Source organism: Suricata suricatta, chromosome 1, assembly GCF_006229205.1.
Source record: "Suricata suricatta isolate VVHF042 chromosome 1, meerkat_22Aug2017_6uvM2_HiC, whole genome shotgun sequence".
Classification (NCBI taxonomy): Eukaryota; Metazoa; Chordata; class Mammalia; order Carnivora; family Herpestidae; genus Suricata; species Suricata suricatta.
The window spans coordinates 128,311,156-128,323,696 of NC_043700.1; positions in this window are offsets into that span (position 1 = coordinate 128,311,156).

A 12,541-nucleotide genomic window follows, 5' to 3' on the forward strand; every position below is an offset into this window, starting at 1 on the left:
CTTCCACTCTTACAGATCAGAGTACTGGGGCTAGGAGACCTTGCCTTCCCCACAGACACTCCTCCCACTGTTCCTCATGAGTATTAGGGAGTATTAAGAGATGAGTATTAGGAGATGAGGATGGGCTGGGGGTGGCTGAAAACTTCCTGACAAAGGGCTGCTAGTTCTAATTCCTGTCATTTCCATTTACTCAATTAGAACTGAGGATGGCTATGGGTCAGTTCTAATACATATGTTAGAGCTTTGGAGTACACACACACACACACACACACACTCACTCATTTCCCAGGTAAAATAGCATCTACCAAAGTAGGCCTCTTCCAACCTTTATTTCAAGTCAAGGCACCTGTCTTTGAACTCACTGGTAAGTACTAGGCACGAGGTGTGGAAGTTTGGCCCAGTTGTCCTCTGTGCTGACAGAGCCTGGAGCCTGCTTCAGATTCTGTGTCTCCCTCTCTCTCTGCCCCTTCCTCACTCACGGTGTGTGTGTGTGTGTGTGTGTGTGTGTGTGTGTGTGTGTGTCACACACTCTCTTTCAGAAATAAATAATCCTTAAAACAAAACAACACTTTTGTTTATTTTTCAAAAAGCAAAACCAAAGCATAGGAGGAAAAAAAGACCTTTTCCCTCAAGAATATGAAGAAAGAATGATAGTAGAAATAGAAAAATCAGTAAAGTTTAGATCCATGACAACTAGGGAGAGAGACAGTCTCAGAAAGAATGGAAAGGCTCAGTTAAATGTTGCAGAAAAATAAGTAAAGACCAGAAAATATGCATTGGGCTTACCAACCAGGAGGTTGTAGGTGACCATAGCCAGAGCTGTTTTGGTAGATTGGCTGTGGTGGAAGATTTCAGTGGTTTGAAAGGAGAGTGTGAAAATGAAAGTAGAATTAGAGGTTATGGATAATCAGATAGCGCAGTTGGTGACCTTTAATTTATACTGGCAGCTCCTCCAACAGAACTCAGAGGTCAGGGGTTGGGGGGTGGAGGTGTCCTGTAGATTACATGCTAAAAGAATGTAGCTTCCAAAATAACAATTATGACCACATGTGTTACTTAGAGCATTTGGCCCCTAAAATGTCAAAATCATCCAGAATAAATTATGTTGCTTATATTTTGTTTAAAATATTGTAAATATGTTAATATATTTATAAGCTTGTTAAAAAAATATATATATAGGGAAGTGTTTAGGGGGCTCAGTCAGTTAAGTGTCTGACCAGCTCAGGTCATGATCTCATGGTTCCTGAGGTCAAGCCCAGCATTGGGATCTGTGCTGACAGTTCAGAGCCTGGAGCCTGCTTCAGATTCTGTTTCTCCCTCTCTCTCTCTCTCTCTCTCTCTCTGTCCCACCCCCCACACCTTGCTCATGCTCTCTCCCTCTCTCTCAAAAGTAAGTAAACATTAAAAAAATTTATATCGGCATTGAAGGGTCTACACTTTAGTTTTCACTTGTGTTTTAGAAAAGTGATTTCTGTGCATTATTATGTTTCTCAATAATGACAGATGAAGACATTATATTATAATAAAATCATAGAAACAGCAGTATGAAATACTATTATTATTGTAATAAAATAATAGAAGGAGCTATATGACATTTCTTAGAGTGTTTTTTTAATGTTTATTTATTTATTTTGAGAGAGACGGGGAGCAAGGAAGGGGTGGGGAGAAGGGGGAGAGAGAGAGGGAGAGAGAGACTCCCAAGCAGGCTCCATGCTGTCAGCACAGAGCCAGATACAGGACTCGAACCCATGAACCATGAGATCATGACCTGAGCTGAAACCAAGAGTCAGAGGCTTAACCGTCTGAGCCACCCAGGCCCCTAGAGTGTTTTTATCTCAGATATTTTCTTGTTTATTTACTTTATTGAACTTTTTATCTTAAAAAATATTTCAGATCCCAGAAAAATTATAAGAATATTACAAAGAACTACTAGATCTTGCCATATTTGCCACACTTCTATTTGTATTAAATATGATTATAATATACTAGTTCACTCAGTGTATTTTATTCTTTTCTTTAATTTTTCCTGAACAAATTATGAGTAGGTTAGAGATTATGGCCCTTCATCCCTAAGTACTTTGGTATTATCTCCTGAGAACAAGGACATTCCTTTATATAACCATGGTGCTATTATCAAATTCTGAGATTTTAACAGGAAACAACTGGCAATGATCCCAGTAATATATTTTATAAAAGTAAGTTTTTTCTCCCTAATTCATGCTCCAATCAAGAACTGTATATTTAATTTAGTTGTGGCGCTTCTTTAGTTTTCTTTATCCTTGAGGGCAGTTTCTCAGTCTTTCTTTGCCTTTCATGACAGTGAAATATAGGCCTGTTTTGTACGAAAGAACTCTCACAAGTTTTGAAATTTGGGGGAAGAAGATCAACAAAGGATCAGAAATCTGGGATTCTGATTGATGAGCCACTACAAATGGGTTGTGGGTCGTTTGCATTCTCAGAACCAGTCTACTCTTTAATATGGGGATAATGTTGTTTGAGCTGATTGTCTCAGGGACCTCTTCAAAAGATAAGAACATGGATCTGGACTGACTTCCAAACTGCAAAGCATTTCACAAAATGAAAGACATTTTAGTTGTGAACTCATGCTATGGTGTTTTTTTTGCTGCCCTGATTTTTGACTCTTTATGAAAAGCAGTATTGTGAATTCTGTTGAGATATTCTTTAGATGGCATATAAAATTCAAATTTCATCTTACTGACCATCTGAAAGAAAAAGTGCATTTCTTTCATCACTTGCTGTATTTGTCCCAACATATCCTTTTTTTCCTCAAGGCTGCAGATTTTTAAATGTCCTCATTCGTAGGTGTTGTCTTCCCTGAGAGACTCTCTCTAGACGTTTGTGCGCACACACACACACGCACACCCCTTACTTTTAGCTCTAGAAACCAAAACACCAAAAGTGAAATAGCAAGAAAAAACCGTAACACATGGAAGGTCTCAAATCCTCTGTGGTTGTAACTTTATAGAGACATACAGCCTACTGCTTCCTCAGTGGCCATTCTGAGAGGTGGTGTGTGTAAACCACAAAATCACAGAAGGGACTTCAGACAGGTTCCAGGCTGGCAGGTAGGTCCACCTCCCAGAGGTGGCGTGACTTGTTCAGGCCACAGGGCTCATCGTGGAGCCAGAACCAGCCGTGCAGACTCCTCTGCTCCTTGCACAGGGCTCCTGGCCTTACACCCACTCCCTGGCACTCCCTGGGCTTATCCAGGCCACAGGGAGCCCGGCCATTCATTGAAAGAATGCAGTCTGTTTGGTCAGCTGGGCCTCCTGGCAGAGGCATTTGGAAGACAGGGCCACTGCAGCGGGGAGGGGTGGGAGCTGGCACAGGTGGCAGGTCCCAGAGGCCATCTCCAGCTGCTCCTGAAGTAGCTGTGGCTGTCGCCATTACTTTATTTATATATAAAACTTCTGGAAAATTTCAAACTGAGAAAAATTACAGAAGTAAATGTCCTTTACCCAAATTCACCTATCCTTAGAATTAGACATCATTTGCTCCATCATTTGCTTGCTTTCTCTTTCTCTCCCCACCCTTGTAGATGCAATTGTTGTACAGCCATACCCGCATCCATCCAGGGAACCTTTCTTCTTGCAACACCAAAACTCTGTACCCATATATACATACAGAAACACCCTTTTTCTGTACCATTTGAGGTTAAATTATGTACATCATCACCCTTTACCTCTAACTTCCCTATATACTTACCCCATATGGTTTCATGTATATTTCTTAACAACAGAAATATTCTCTTACATAAGCACAGTCTAGTGCTCAAGTTCAGTGAGTCTGCACTAATGAAATACTTTTCCTTTTACATTGATGCAACACTTCTGTGTAATCTACCATTCCTATTCATTTAGTTAGTTGACCCTCTAATGCCCTTTATAGCATTTTTCTCTCCCATAGGAAACAAGACTAGAAGCAGGTATTGCATTTAGACATCAAGTCTCTTTAGCCCCTTACTCTGCATTGTTTCCACAGCCTTTCTTGGTCTTTTCTGATTTTGACCATTTAAAAAAATATACTTCCTCCTGCCCAGTCTTTAAAGCAGCAGAATGTCCACCATTTTTCCCCTGATGTTTCCTTGTAGTCACAGTCGGGTTATGCATTCTTGACATTCTCTACAAGAATATTACATACATGATATGCTCTTCTGAGGGCCTCACATCTGGAGGTGCACGATGTCCAGTTGGTCTTCACTGGTGATGTTATGCTTGCTCACCATCTCAAGGTGTTGTCTAATTTCTCCACTTGTAATTCTATTTTATTTTCCTCCCTTGCAACTAACAAATAGTAGGTGAGAAGACACCAAATATCCTACTCGTCAAAATTTCTCTCTTAGATTTGGAGTTTACTGATGTTTCTTGCCTGGGTCAACCTCACAGGGAAGTTTGCAAACTAATCATTTTCTAACTCGTACAGTCCCTCCGCATTTAGCAGTCTGTCCTCAAAATTCTCCTAGCAGCAGGAACTCTCCCTTTTTCTTATCTGTTTACTTGTCTATCTAGCATTTTTTGAACTCATGAATCCTTAATTTTTCAATGTTTACAATGAATCATTTTTGTGCTCAAATTGTCCCAAGTTTGACCGGAAGTCTCTTCAAGTTTGTACCTGTGTTATTGGTTTGTTTTTTGTTTTTTTTTTTTTTTAGCTTTTCCTTACTTTCATACATAACAAGGTGTTCCAGGTTCATCATATACTTATCTGGCTCCAGCCCTGGAATTATTTCCTACTATTTCTTAACGAGGTGGCAGCTATGGACTCAGGGAAGTGTGCACAAAGGAGGAATTATAACTCTGAGGCAGGAGGACTTTGGGTCTCTCTGTGGCACTAGCAAAGTAGAGTGGATAATAATCTAGCAAACACAGGGCACCTAGGTGGCCCAGTCGGTTGAGTGTCCAACTTCGGTTCAGGTCATTTTCTCACAGTTTGGAATTCCAGCCCTGCACTGGGCTCTGTGCTGAGAGCTCAGAGCCTGGAGCCTGCTTTGGATTCTGTGTGTGTGTGTGTGTGTGTGTGTGTGTGTGTGTCTGCCCTGTCTCCGCTTGTGTTCTGTCTCTCTGTCAAAAGTAAATAAACATTAAAAAAAATTAAAAAACAGGGGTGCCTGGGTGGCTCAGTCAGTTAAGCATTCGGCTTCGGCTCAGGTCATGATCTCACGGTTGGTGGGCTCGAGCCCCGTGTCGGGCTCTGTGCTGACCGCTAGCTTAGAGCCTGGAGCCTGCTTCAGATTCCATATCTACCTCTCTCTCTGACCCTCCCCTGCTCACACTGTCTCTCTCTGTCTCTCAAAAATAAAAAATTTAAAAACCATTAAAAATATTTTAAAAATTAAAAAACGTATCTGGCAAATAGGTTTGTTATTATAAGAAAGGGCAGATTTGTGATGTAATTTATCTTGTAGCTGTGCCAACAAAATAGAATATCTTAGAACATTGACTCTGGAGTCAGATAATCAGCTGTCACATGCTAGCAATATGTCCTTAGGTCAAAGACATTATTTCCTTATCTGTAATATGAGATTAGTAATAATATTAACAGCATAAAGTGATATAAGGATTAAACTAAAAACCCATGTAATACAAGGATTAAATTTAAAAACCCACCTAAGTACTGAGCGGAATGTGTAGCACATAGTGAATCCTCAATAAATCACAGTTATTATCAATCATATTGCTGGATTTTTTGTTCTTTTTCATTTTTTTCCTGTTTTAAGTTTAATGACATATATTATACTATTCTAGTTGAAAACCATTCTGCTGATAGGGCTAATTCTTGTGAATGTATGTAAGGCTGAAAAGACTGTTTGGTAACATAACTTTTGTTTGTATGTATGATAGAAAATTTCTAAGAAACGGTAACAAGTGTTGAAATTAATAACCCTGAAGTGTTCAAAAAACAATAGTGGAAATGTTCACTAGGGGGAGCTATTATAACAAATTATGTGGTATTCTTTTTAAAACCATTTTTCATAATTTATTGATCATGTATCTTTGCCGTGAAGTAAATTGCTAAGTAGTATGCTGTACTTTTGTGCAGACCTATAAATATGATAGCTAACTTTTAAAAGATAAACATTAATTTCATTTGAAGAGAGTAATTATTTACTAAACTTTGAATTGCACTAGGGTCTCATTTCATCTTGGCTAAAAGGACTTCATAGAAACTGTGAGAAATGAATAATCAGTAGGATTATACAGTTAAATAAAGTTCATATTAAATTGTGAAATCAAGACAAACCATTTCAAATAGTTAACAGCATTCTGTGAAATAACTGTAGAAAGTAAAATAAAGACAAATGACAATTTTTTTTTCAAATGACAATTTAAAAGTGATTCTCCCAAGTCTTACTCCACATAGAGGAGGGGACACTTTTAACAGAAAAGGAGTGCCTTTGAATCGGAACCAATCTGGCCATCAGGGACTCAGTGTGACATCGCAGCAGGAGAAAGGACTGGGTTAGTAATTAGCTAACCTGGGTTGGGGGCCAGTGTCTCTGCTGTTTGACTCCAGGCAAGTCACTCAGCCTCAGTTCCCTCAGGCCTCAGACCAGAGGGCTGGAACTTCAAGGTTCCTTCCAGTTCTGACACTCTTATAGCGACAGGAAAAAGCAGTAAATTAGTGCCATTATGTTGAAGGTAGTTATTTGCTTAATTCTTACTACCTTAAGTGTTACGGTCATAAGGTCCTTGTTTAGCTATAACCAATTCCCCCTAACACCAGAATCAGCCATAATTTACTTATGCAGAAATTTCTAACACGTAATTATGACTATTTGCTTTGTTTTGGTTCTTTTGGGGGGATAAGAGAATAGTTTCTTAGGACTGGACCGAGAAGGAGTAAAGGCTATTTAAGTTGGCTGCGTCAGTAGAGCTGGAAGAATGGATCAGCTACAACACAAAGCCATGACAACTACTACAAGAAATATGTATTTAAAAAAAAATAAGATGTAAGGTTTCAACTGAAAACTTTCATATCAGTCATGACTGTATTTGTCATTAGTAGCTCCAAATCGTATCTCGACCTTTTATTTTGTTTGAGAAAATGCATTTCAATATTTGGAAGAGTCATTACACCCTATATAGAATTATATTTAAAAAAATACACTACGCAAAACTTGAGAAACTATTGAATGCTGAAAACGAACTGAGGGTTGAAGGGGAAGGGGGAGGGGGGAAAAGAGGTCATGGTCATGGAGGAGGACACTTATGGGGAAGAGCACTGGGTGTTGTATGGAAACCAAGTTGACAATAACTATTTAAAAAAAATACACTGTTCTGATGTCAATCAAAATGAATTTTATATTATCTACCATAGCACTAAAGGGCTTATAATTTGCAAAGCTGTCTTAAAAATATCCATTTGTCTCTTTCCAAAATGATGGGTCTGTTCGTAAACCTCGTGAGAATTCTGATGCAAATAAATTACACGTAAAAAGTCATTTATGGGACATTTGAGAAAGCGTGAACACTGAAGAATTTTTGGATGGAATTAAGGAAATCTAACTAGTTTTTAGATGTGAAAATGATAATATAGTGAAAAATACAGTGGGATTTTTTAAAAAGAATCTTTTTCCAGTTTTAGAGCTGCACACTGAAATAATTACACATCTAATCATATATTGTCTGGGATTTGTCTCAAAACAGTTCAATGCCTGAGGAGAGAGAAGAGGGAGAGGACATAGATGAAAGCAGCTTGGCTGTACGTTGGTCCCAGTTAAAGCTGAGTCCTCAATATACAGGAGAGGGTCATTGTCTATTCCCCCTACCTTTGCATATCATGAATTTTTAATAATTAAAGTTTAAAAACAAATTACATGCCAACCCCCGCTCCAAAACCCAGTGGTCATTATTTAATAACTTTGAACTTAGCGTGTACCTATGAAGACATCTTTTACAAGAGAAATCTGCAGTTCCAAGTCTTTTTCTTGATGATTGGGTCTGAATGTGTTAATCAATGCTGCCCTGTCATAGCCCCTGACATAGGAAAATGCTGAAATGTGATTTTTAAATCATAAAAATGTGCCCATAGTAATAGCTCCATCTTTTGCATAATATTTAAATCAATTCATTGATTTCCAGTTGCCTGATACTCTTATTTTAGTAACAAAATAAATGATACATAGTTCAGTAAAGTTGAATCCATTTGGGTTCATTTGTGCTCAAAGTCGGAAGCCAATTAAGATCTGCCTCTTAGCCACATGTTGGGGGATGGGACATTGGTCTCTTTGTAAGGCTTGGTCTTTTCTTTCTTTATTGTACAGTTGCTAACCATGTTCATGAAAAAAGAAGTCAAGAGTAAAACCCATCTAGTTCTACCTTGGCTCTTTGTGTATTTGCATACAAAGAATTATAAATAAAGTGTCTATAAATATCTTATAACCATTTCCATTTAAAAAATCCCAGGAGATAAAACCTCTCAATCTCATATTCTCCTTCTTCCTAATTTTGTTTCCTTTTTATAGTATAACTCCTCAAAAGAGTCATCTGTATTTGCTGCCTCTAGTTCCTTTCCTCACAATCGTTTTTGAATTTACTTCATCAGGGCCTCTGCCACTACCATCCTGCTCTCGTCAAGGTCAGTAATGACTTTCCCTTTGCTAAAACTGAGTGTCAATTCCTAGTCCCCATCTGACGACCTATCAGCAGCATCCGACGTGACTGACCACACACTCCGTGATGCTCTTGTTCACTTTCAGATCGCGGAATTCTGTGGGTTTTCCTTGGACTTCACTAGTCACTCCTCAGTCTTTCATGCTTGTTCTTCCTTGGATTCTTAATTTTACAGGCTCAGATCTCAGTCCTTGAAATTCTTCTCTTCTCTATCCATACTCATTAACTCAATAATATCATCCAGTCTCAAAGTAGCTCTAAATGTCATATAAATTTAGATGCTCCCAAATTCGTATCTAGTTTAGACCTCTCCCCATGAATTTCAGACTCATATTTGACTATTTCCTTGGTATCTTGGATGTAAAATGACATTTCAAAATAAACATGTCCAAAACAACTGCTAATCTTCCCACCCACCGCGACCTGGGCCACCTTCCGACCACCTTGTCCCAGTGAAAGGGCACTCTGTTATTTCAGTTGTTCTGGCCAAATCCTTAGCCATCCTCTTATAAACTGCACCCAATCCTGCAGATGCTTTTGTTTCTACCATCAAAACGTATCTAGACTGTCTACCTTCCACCATCTCCATGGTTACCACTTGGATCTCTTTCTTGTATCATTTCCAAAGGCCCCTAGTTGGCCTTTCTTGGTCTTTGCTGCTCAACAGTTTATTCTCCATACCATAGACAAAATGGTTATTTAATTTATTTATTATTATTTTTATTTAATAGTCTTTGTCAAATTGGTTTCCATATAACACCCAGTGCTTCTCCCCACAAGAGCCCCTCATCATGACCATTACCCCCTTCCCCCCCCCACTCCCCCTTCAGTCCATGGTTCGCTTTCAGTGCTGGGGAGAGTGAGGGACACAAATCAAAAATGGTTCTTTTAAAACCCGAATCTGGTCCTACAGTCCTCTGCTCAAACCTCTTGCACAGTGATGTGGGAAGCTCTGGGATCTTGCTTATTTCCTTCACACCACTGTGTCTCTTATTCATTTTCTGTTACTGTCTCCTACTTTACTCTTCACAGTATCCTACTTTGTTGTAACTTTGCTGTAATCCGGGCCTCAGGACCTCTGTGCTTGCCATGTTCTTTCCCCTGAACCGTCTTCTCCATGGTAACTGAATTAGATATTAGCTTCAACAACATTCTAATAGTGAAGTCTTGGTCTGGTTACATAATTTATTCCATCCGCCTTTCTGATACAAACGACTTGTACTCTCTATCCCCTCTCTTCTTTTTCTCTATAGCTCATATCACCCTCTGACATAGTGTTGGCTTTCACCTATTTATCATTCTACCGTCCCCCCCTCCGCCTTCTTTAGAATACAAACTCTCTGTAGGCAGGTTTTTTTGTGTATGTGTTCCCTGCTATATCTCCACTGCCTTGTTCACAACCTGACACTTTGTAAATACTTAAATATTTATTGAATGAATGATTGATTGCACGAGTAAGTCACTGAGCATTTCAAATTCTTGTATATACACAATATTGCCAAATGTTAATAAATAAAATAGAGAAAGGTATGGAATTGAATAGAGAAATAAATAGAACAGAGAAGGTATAAGATGTCTGTAGAGAAAGGTCTTGGGAGTAACAGTTTGCTTGGAAGAAGAATAAGCTAAGTTTGCATTTTTATAGCAAAAATTATGATTTTGCCTTGGTTGTATTTGGGCTGAACTGAGAGTGAGGATGATTAGGTTTGAAGGAGAAATAAAATTATCTTATCAAGTTCCTCCTTAGTGCTGTCATTTGTTTAAGGCAATTTACAGTATATTGAAAAGCCCTCCCACATGCATTATTTTTGCTTTTGAGCCCCCCAACACACTTCATGGAGAGGCAGTGTTCTCCCTAGGTAATAGATGAGGAATCTGTGGCCGTGAAAGGATAAGGAAACACCCCAAGACAGAGTATAATTTAAAGATCACATATTCTCTTGTTTTACTAGAAAGATTGTTAATCTAGTGTACTAGTTCTCAAACATTTTGGTCTTAGGATTCCACTATATTCTTTAAAATTATTGAAGGCTTTGGGGCACCTGGGTGCCTTAGTCAGCTGAGTGTCTGACTTTGACTCAGACCATGATCTCTTGGTTCATGGGTTCAAGCCGGGCATAGGCTCTGTGCTGACAGCTCAGAGCCTGGAACCTGCTTCAGAATTCTGTTTCTCCCTCTCTCTCTGCCTCTGTGCTGCTCACACTCTCTCTCTCTCTTTCTCGAAATAAACACTTAAAAATTTTTTTTAAATTACTAAGGATTTCGAAAACTTTTGCCTATGAGGTACCTGGGTGGCTCAGTCAGGTAAGCGTCCAACTCTTGATTTCAGCTCAGGTCGTGATCTCATGATTCGTGATTTTGAGCCTCACATCTGACTCCATGGTGACAGGGTGGAGCCTACCTGATATTCTTCTCTCCCTCTCCCTCTCTCTCTGCCCCTCCCCCGCTCACTATGTCTCTCTCTTTCTTTCAAAAATAAATAAAAACATTTAAATTTTTTAAAAATTAAAAATTAATAAAAAAATTAAAAAGCTTTTGCCTATATAAGTTATATTTATCAATAGACGTTTTAAAAATGAAAAATGAGAATTTAAAAAATGTGAATTTATTAATCCATTTAAAAGTAACAATAATAAACATATAACATGTTAATATGGGTAACATTTTTATGAAAATAATCATGTTTTTAAAAAACTAGTGAGAAAAGTGGCATTGTTCTACATTTTTGTAACCCTCTTTAAAGTCTGGCTTTATAAAAGATACCTAGTTTCTTTTATCTTCTTTGCATTCAATCTGTTGCAATATACTATTCTTTTGGTTGAATTATATGAAGAAAATCTGGGCTTACACAGATATGTAATTGGACAAGAGGAATATCTTAGTAGCCTTTTCAGATAATTGTATATATTCTTCTTTGATACTACATCAAAACTCAACAATTACTAGTTTTTAAAAGATGAATGAAATTTGGAGTCTGAAACCATGTCAGTAAAATTTTTGTACACTATACCCTGAAATCCATGTGTCTTGCCATTTAAGTGATCTTTTACCCATGCATGATTTTGAACATCAATCATTGGTCTATTTCAAAAATCTTGATTCACTAAAATATACAGATCTTTCAAATGTTGATACACATCATTTTCAAATATAAAAAAAACATGTTTTTAAAAATCACTCCCATATCTGGTGCTGCCTGGTTTACAAAAGTAAGAATGACAGCCAATTTCTTCAGGATCCTTGGGCGTATAAGTGCAATACGCCTTTATGATTCTTTCTACATTACTAACCTTAGCTAAATTGGTGGGCCATCTAGTGGCCACCTGAGGACCCCCCCCATTAGAGTCTGGTGGTAAAGGAGTAGGCTCCCCTTACCTTTTGCCGTGTTGAAATCCCATGCCCAGATCAGAGGCAATTAATACCAACAGAACATCCTATCAGGAACTTTTGCTGTTTCCCCAGCTTTCTGGGACAACATTTGCAGTCCGATGGCAAAGAGACAGGACAGTTTATTTTACTGGACCGATGATTCCTCAGGCTTCTGCCGTGCTAGACCAGCCAGCTTCCGGCGTGTGGCTGGAGCAGGGCTGGAGATCCTGGAGTCAGAGTCTTTTTGAGGATCAGTTCAAGCTGATTGACTGGATCTGGATCACCTCACCAGGTTAAGGGTTCTTCTGAGTCGGTTCACTTAACTCCAGAGAGATACCTGAAACTTTAATAGGGGCTGACCCCCATCTTTAAATATCATCCTCACAGACTAACAAGCCTGAGATCCAACAACAAATATTCAAAGACACTCAGAACTAGAATAACATTTACAGTAGTGCATTCCTGAAACATAGCTTTTCTCTCTAAAAAAACGTCCATTATTAGAGATAGCCAAATCGAGACTAATGCATTGGTGGAAC